Source organism: Micropterus salmoides, unplaced genomic scaffold (assembly GCF_014851395.1).
Source record: "Micropterus salmoides isolate LMB-PRFRI ecotype aquatic unplaced genomic scaffold, ASM1485139v1 Ms_hic_scaffold_8, whole genome shotgun sequence".
NCBI lineage: Eukaryota > Metazoa > Chordata > Actinopteri > Centrarchiformes > Centrarchidae > Micropterus > Micropterus salmoides.
The window spans coordinates 36999521-37008559 of NW_024044570.1; positions in this window are offsets into that span (position 1 = coordinate 36999521).

Sequence of the window (9039 nt, forward strand, 5' to 3'; positions counted from 1 at the left end):
AACCATGCTCACTTTTTGTGTCCTTCTGTGTCACTGCTCTGTTCTGGCATCTAATGCAACTGGGTTTTTAGGTCTAATATAAGACAATAATATATGTATCCCATATTCATTTAGCTTACTTTCAGTTAAAATAATGCTTCAAAAAATAGTTTTGTAATTAATTTACCACAAATTTGCGTTGTATTGTCATCATGTGAGTCTGATAATATTCATTAGGGCTTTATAACAAATTTGTTTAGCTCTAATGGTAACTAGTCAGACTGAGCAAATAAGATTTGCTTATTTAATACTTCCCTACATCTAATCAGATAAGATAAAAGTCTCAGTCAGCAGTCACAAACCAGGCGTGTTGTAATGAATATCAGCAGGCTGCTGGTCAATGATATTTGATCCAGCTGCTGAGAGTTTTGATGTCTCTAGTAATTTTACTTCACTGTTTTCCTCAGAGTAAAAACACCTCTGGAGAATACTGTGCAACATTCAGGCTTTCTATTATGGACTGCTACCCTCTGGTGGTCAAAAGGACACAATGGAGACAGAAAGTTCGAGACAAAAAAGATGTAAAGACCATCTTCTTCATTTATTCAGAGCATTTTGTATTTTTATGTTGCTTTATATACAGCAAGCAGATATCTGTACAGAGGACACGTATATTATTCATGCGTGAAAAATACAAAGAGTCAAACATAACAATTCACTGAGTAATTTTGTAAAACTGAGTGAAATATTTATATTTCATATTTAAATATTCATATACTGTAACAACATCACAAGAGCTTTCATGATAACTTGCCGATGTTCTGGCTGAGTTGCAGCACCACTTGTGCCTGTCACGTACAATAGGACCCTGACTGCTGTGAACTGAAGTCTTTGTTATTATGTTCTCAGTGAATTGTTAGTTTAGTTTACTTAGTTTACATTCTGACACAGTCTGTCTCATCTCTCCTGGAGGACGTGGATCAGGACTTTCTCTGAGCTCATGATGTGACTGGGTTTACTGAACTCCTGAGACTGCAGTCGCTGGATGCCTGCACACAAGAGTAGGCCCATGTCAAAAATAAAATCACAAACCTGACTTTCTCATGCCCATCAGTATGTCACATGCATCACTCAGCCAAATGTGAAACACCCGGTGACCTATAATCATGAGACAAGAATATTACATTGCATTACATTTATTACTCCATAATAAATGTTTTCATAGGGGTTAAGAATCACTGTAACATAGCTTTGAAGCATAATGCTAACTCAAATGCACTTATAATAAATAGTGATTTTTTCATAATGGCTCCTGATGGATCTGGACATGCTATGATAAATTATTATACCTACGATGGCACATTATCGCATATGAAAAGAAAAAAAGATGGACAGTGTGCAAATCCAACGCCAGGACAATATGCAATACAAAAAACAGCAAACAAAGGAGGAGAGGTAGGTATTAATGCAGCGTCATGTTTGCCTGAAGACGACCTTGTTGTTTCAAACACTGTATAACATTTAAATGTATTGATGCCATGTCTAAATTCATTCTCCAGTAACTTTTTACACAATTTACAGATCATGGAATTGTAGAAACTTAAGTAGTCACACAATCTGATTCATGGCAAGCATCACCTGCATTGTTCCTCCTGACTGGCCGTTGCTGTTTGTCTGACAGGCTATTTCAGTTTAGAGTCACTTTTGGGGTATGTAATAAATAGGTCCTGTTTTTCCATGTGAAGAGCCTCTCCAGGCGTTTCGAGGGGGCATCATATGCCAGACCAGTGTTTCCATGGTAACAATCAGTGACATCTGCTGATCAGTGGCAGCAAATGACACAAAAGAGGATAACATGGCTCATAATTTGTGGATTGCTAACAATGATGCTGGGCGGGGAATGAAAAGAGAAAGAGTTTAGAGAGTGCAGTAACCTGGCACTGAGCCGTACGTAATCAGACAGCTTTGTGCAGGTCTATCTTTGTGAAACCCGCCTATTAAGGGCCTAGTTGTTCTGCTGGTGCAGGGTCTCTTTTGATCACTGATCACTTGGTGCAGGTGTAAATCACACTGCCTGTTATAATTAATGACTATGACGCTCCAAAAGTGGCATTCAGAATAAAGCGTTTTCATATTAAGCTGTTGTTTAAGCTGCACTACTCAATCATTGTCCTTTAGGGGGCAGAATAACACCAGAAGTAGACAGACACACACCTTGGCGTTCATTTGGAGTCATGTTTGTTTCCAAGATTCTCTGCTTTGGTCTCCACCACCTCCTGAGGGAAATATCTGTCTCTTTAGTCTGCTGTTAGCTGCTGAGCAGGTCGTGTAAAGCGGCTTTAACTGCAGTAAAAACAGCTGCCTGCTGCTGGAGAGAGTACTCAGACTGAACCTTATAGTAAATATGCTGAAAAATAGCCAGTAGAGCTGCAGAGTTTAATTGATTACGAATGTCAACAAGTGTTGATTCTTTGTGAAACAACTGTGTGAGGCTTAAAGGGGGAAAAAGCCAGTTAGTCTGAAATGACAGACTGAGATGAAGTTAAGTCATACTGTACCTCTGAGCACTGCATACCAGCCCTGCAGACCCCGCTTCAAAACACTGTTGTCATCCTCTGACACAAACCTCCTGCCATCTGAAGACAAGAACAGCAGGGAACAGGGTTAAACTGATTTTAGCTTAAATACCTGATTCTGAAGGATAGTTCTTTTACTGTAGTCCAGTTCTACTACAAAAGATTTGTTCCCACTCTGACTGATGATTTATTACAGATCTGTGGTACAACTGATCATTTGTTCTGGTGCTTTACCAGATCTGCAGCTATTAATTGTAATAACACATCAGAATTGGATCCACATTCATAAGGGGTTTCCATAGAGGACATGGAGCGGCTGTGTTTCAGGAGGATGAGCGGGTCGTGCACTGATCTATCTCCAGCTCCTCCTGTTCACATGTCAAAGTGTCCTTGGGCAAGAAACAGTCAAGCCAGCATGTTGCAGACAAAATTGACTAAAAGTGCTTTGGATAAGACATTTTTAACAGCCAGTAACAGTATGACAAAGTGTTATCATTCTGTAAATGTGTTGGGAAAAGGGAACAGTATATAAGTACACTGACAACATGAAAAATGGGTTACCAAAGAAGAACCTAACAAAGAAGAAGAATTAGAAGTTTATTATAAACTAGACTATTTAGGAGGAAATGTAGGGGAAAATCCAAGAGGTTAAATCCAAACAAAATTAACTCAATACAACATTTAGCAGTGATGTAACAGCAAATGCATGTTCAGCTGGTGCACCAGGCAAAAGATATAATCTCTGTTATAATGATACAAACTAATACATTTGGACCAGATTTGGAAATTTGACTATATGGAGGGTGATAAACGTTGACATGATCGATAGATTCACATGAATGTATTTCAGCCCAGTTCTGCTTCTAATCAACGTGACAGCAGAGAGACTGCGTTGTGCTTTAACTCACGTTTGCCCTTCAAGTACATCATGGACTGTGGACCCCAGTGGATGTTCAGCTGAAAGAGACGACAACAGTTTGCTTTGGTAAGAGGGTGTGGTACAGGAAACCAATGGAAAATGTGAGTAGCTGGTGAGTTTTACCTTGTGTGTGTGACAGGACTCTACGAACAGGGAGATGGCTAAAGTACAAGTCCAGACAACTGTGGCTTTAATCTTCTGGAACAACAAAAAGCAAACAACTCTAATCATATACCCGGCCGTCGCTCATCTCATCAGACTCTTCTCTGGTCTAACTCCACAGTTCTGCGCTTCCCACTGGAGTCAGGACAGCAGAATAACTGCACATCTTCCGCCGCAGGCTAAAAACCCCACCTTTTCAGGCTACATCAAGAGAAACTTAATTTGTCACTGTAGCCATATAGCGAAATGTATCTGGCAGCTCTCAGTGACCGGGAGTATCAATAAAAACAACCCTTGCTAGCACTCACTTTTCAAGAAAAATAAACATCTCTAAGCGCTTGTACTGCTCACTGAACATGCTTTCAGTTATTTGTTTAAATGGGAAACACTCCCATTTGGTCGATATTTAGCTCTAGTTCCTTAGTGGATTGCATGTACTTACTGTAAGCTGCTTTGGATGAAAGTGTAGTGTAATGTAATGTACAGTAGCTGCATTCAATAGTGTCCATTCGCACAGAAAGACATACAGTTCATGTGGATATATACGTACAAGATGTAGGGAAATGTGCCCTCATATCACTTATGTGGCTTGGAGAACACACATGTTGAAAACAGGAAACTTCAAATGATATCAACTGCACAAATAATTTATGATCATAGTTTCTTACTCTGATGTTGACAGTGTAGTCAGGGCTTTACTAAACATACATAACACACAGAAAGTAGCAGGGGCGTTTTTAGGATCTTGAAACATTGGGGGCTTAGCCCAGCCCATAAAACTTCATATCTTCACATAATAATTGACTCCAGGCCTGCCCACAAAAATGACTGGGCCCCTGAAAAGGTCCAGTTAATGGGCCCTCCCTAAATCTGCTTCACTCATGTCAATGCATGCTGTGCTCTCTCTCTATCTCCTACATAAACACAGACATGGGCTGCCGCATGCGGCTCACTTTTGATGTTCGGATGTTGGGTACAACAAACATTACTCATACCATTTTCAGGAGAGGGGGTTTTCATTATGAAACAGGCTATATTTTACTAAAGAAACATTAAATAAATTGTAATTTTTTGTTATTTTAATAAGTAATGGTGAGTATTTTGATTCAAAATAAAATTTGGTTTGTTTGTTGATCATTAGTGCTGGACTGTATGGGCCCCCCTAGCAGCTGGGCCCCAGAAAGCTTTCCCCTTTTTCCCCTCTAATGGGCGGCCCTGATTGAGGTCAAACAGGATAAATCATCATAAACTTTGCAATTAATCTGTGGTCCATCTGCGTGCCGCACCGTGTGGAAGTGATCCATGGTAGTGTGTGGATTTAATTCTTGCATGTTTTGTTGTGCAGGATCACAGCCCTTATGTGTTCACATGAGGAAAGTCAAGATAGGCTATCAGAGTAAAAATGGACTGTCTATTGCATCAGACCAGGCAACTTATTATATATATATATTATAAAATATTCCTGCAAATGCAGTGAAGTATTATCTTATTTAGCTTTTCCTTTTTAAATCTCCATGGAGGTGTTTATAAGATCACTTTAAAGTATCACTTTTGCTGCCCAGCCAACTTTTGTTGCCTGTGCTTTTTATTATGGACATGTAGCCAACCAAACCAGGCTGCCAAAACAATCTGATTATTCCTGAAACATCTAAATAATGTTCACAATGCAAAGAATGATTGTGGCAGTAACAGGTATCAGTATCAGCTAGAAGTAACAGCAGCACAAAAGAAGAAGCTGCACCGGCATCGAGCAACTTTATTTTCCTCCCTCAACATTTCTATCGGCAACATTTTGTGACTGGTCTCTTAGTAAACCGCCTCCTATATGAGCCAGCTCCGAAATCGCCTGAGCCAGGAAGGCAATGCCAAATAAAACTTTACATTAGGAAAGAGGGGGACCAAACATAGATCAGGTGATTAACCTCACCACAAATCCACAAGTTAATTTCAGCGCCTCTGATAAAGTGCAGCTCAAAGCTTCAGGTGGAGCAGAGAGGACAGACACAGAGCTACAGCTGGATCATCTTATTCTCCGCTAATGTGCAGCAGAATAAATAATAACAATAATCTCTCTCGCATTAACGCTAGTTAAGCAAGTTCAATTTTCAGCCTTTTGTTGTTTGTTTTTTAAAAATCCTTCTGAGATCCGGGGCTTTTCAAAAAACATCTGGGGCTATAGCCCCGGATGCCCAGGGCTAACGACGGCGCTGGAAAGTAGTATGCCTTGTGTCACATATTAAAATGTCATCTTCATACAGTAGACAAAACATTAGAAACCCCTCAAAGTAACACCATATTATTCAGCAGCATAAGTGCACAAAGTGACCATAAGGTGGAATCAACACCTCTAAAACACCGAACAAAAGTGGAAATACATGAAGGATTTATTGTAGGACTAATGTATTATACTGCATTAGACTGTACAGGGCTGTGTCTGAAGTCACTCCCTAATTACTAAATAGTACACTACATTTACTGTCCACTATTTTGTGAGTGTGTATAACTGTATCCATTATACAGAGCCCTCAAAAAGTTATGTCCATCCATGTACACTACTTTCTGCAATCCCACAATGCTCTGTGTTTTATCGAAATAGCAAAAAATGACAGTGCGACTCTCCACCTGTTAGTGATGACAAAGAATGAAGAGGATTAGTAAGTGTCTGACATCACTGCTCACTACAGAGTGCTTCGGGTTTCTGCTCTATAGGGAGAAGTGATGAGTGAACAGCAGAGTGATTTTGAACACAGCCCTCGTGTTTCCATTCTTCTGGTATCTGAGAAGTGCAGATGCCTCTGAATCGGAGGTCAACATCATTAATTGAAGTGCCTGCTAAAAACTCAATTTCTGCCTTGATTTGATCTCGATCTGTTAAATGATGCACATGCCTGTTCAATTTTAGGAATTTACAATTGCTATAATCATGGTGTTAGTGGTTTTTGTAGTTCTCATTATGGTTATTACTGTTGTTACCACGTCATTATTTTATCTTTTTTTAACGGTTCTTTATTGTACTTTATTGTACTGTTTCCCGCTATTATACTATATTTTGATTATTTCTATATAACTATATTTTAAAAGTGCAGCTGCTGTTTAAATGCACTGGTCATTTTTGTCTTTTGTAAAGCACTTGGAGCTTCATTGTGTGAAGTGGTTATTGATTTCAATAGTCATTCATCAAGTGAAAATAAATATTGAAGTCAGCCTCTCTAATTATACTGTTTGCTTGTTTTGCTTCATTTCATACCAGCTGTGAATGCTTCACAGGAAACAAATTTGTATTAAAGCTGTTTAAAAACTGATATCATTTTGTGTAATAGCAAACAATTGTAACAATCGTAAATAAAATACAAAATTGATGTATTGGGAAAAAACAATATGTCTAAGAATACAATAATATTTAATTATCACTAATAATTATGTGTTAAATAAATATATGAATGAATAATTTAACAAATAAATATAATTAAGAGTTTTTTCTTCTGTGAATTGGTCATTTTTACACAAATGAAATTCAACAAAATCAGTCGAATACATTTCAGATGTAGACTGAATTTCATGAAAATAACTTTTCCAAAAAAGACATACCTACATCAGCCCAGTTATGAAAGAAAGCCTCACAGACTGAACGTAAATACTTTGTTTCCACTTACCATATCTGCTGCAGTGAGAACAGCCGGTCCAGTCGCAGCATGTGTGTGTGTTCAGACCAATGTTCCAGGCTGCTTATATCCCCCATCAGCAGCCGCAGCAGCAGCAACAGGTTCGATCCTGCTCCCTGTGAGGCCTGGCAGGACTCCTGTTTACTAGAGGCTAAAAAAACAGCACAAAAACACAGGCTGACGTCACAACCGTGATCTGCAGTGAGGAACATCAATAGTATGCACCCGCTGTGTGGTTCCTACAAGTGGTGGGCTTTGTGTTTGTGTGTGTGATGTTGTCCCAGTGAGTAACAGAGGTATTTCATGTTGCTGCTGTTTTTATTAATTGGGGTTTCAGTGTCAGGAAATGACCTTGATTCTGAAAGCTATCTTTACAACAGCCTAAGTCCTGCCTTCATCATCCATTCACATATATTTTAATAAACTGCATTAGGTGCATGCATATGACTATAAATAGATATGAAGCAAAAGTCCACATGGCTGGATAAACCTGTTAGTGGACCTGGGACAGAAATTTGCTGCTGGGCACCTACTTATAACCATGACAAACAGAACATCAACATCAGGCTGGAATTAAATGCTTGGCACTGGAGAGAGCAACGCAACACACACAATCCACTTCTGGTGAGACGCAGGACGAGCCAGGCCCGGAGACAGATTCGGACCCTGGCATGGCACAGGAACAGGGGGAGAGAGAGAACCAGAAGCAGACTGCCTTCATAGCTAACCCGTTTAGGTTCCTGAAAGAGCTGGAGTCGCCTTGCATGCTCAAAAGAAGTGATTGACCACTTCCTTCGCTACACCCTTAGTGATCTAAGCAGAGAGCAAGAGCCGGGGCCCCACAGAGCCCTTGCAAACCCTCCACCTTAGACATGAGAGAGCCCACCTGGTAGGACTTCCAGGAGGTAGTCAGAGCCAGCTAACACCCAGGGGAGTACCCTAGCCGCAGAGGAAATGCAGTAAATATGGGACTTTGGGAGTCCACTGCATGCTCTGAATTGATTACAGTGTAATAACACTGACTGTTTCTCACGAAATGACGGCACATTCTTTCTTAGTAGTCTAATCTATAATACAGTTTACATCCAATATCATACACTATCATCTATATATATATAGATGTACACAGTATTGTACCATACCCCTTAAATTTGAATTGTAATCAGTTGTAGAAGCAATAATGTGCCTTTTGTGCATCTTTGAGTCGTATAAATTTGACTACATTTAGACCAAAACAGCATAGAAAAGGGATTCTTTGTTTTGCCAAAAGACCTTTCTCCCAAGCAGTGTGGAGAATCTTTAAAAACAGCATTACACCTTCATGTTAGGAAATACAATATAACAGAACTGTTTACAAAAGGAATAACATATCTAAATAATGAAAATAAATAACATTCTCTTTGAAGAAGGGGGACTTAGAATCATGACCTTAGTATTTCTAAAACTCAGCCCTGTGGTCTAACACAATCAGACTATATTTAATCTCTCAGGATGTGTGTTCATGACACACGTAGCGGTTCCTACTATTCATCCCACATCTGCTCCATGAAAGAACCACCTCAAATATTCTCAAAGATTCTCTACTTCAAGTATCTTTAATGCCAGAAGCCAGTGAAACAGCAGATGTCAAAAGTATTACTTTTATTATGGAACCAGTTCAGCCTATACATGAATTATTCTCAAGGCTGAGCTAAAAGGAAATAAATAAATACACTTTAAAAATCTAACAACAAAACTGAAT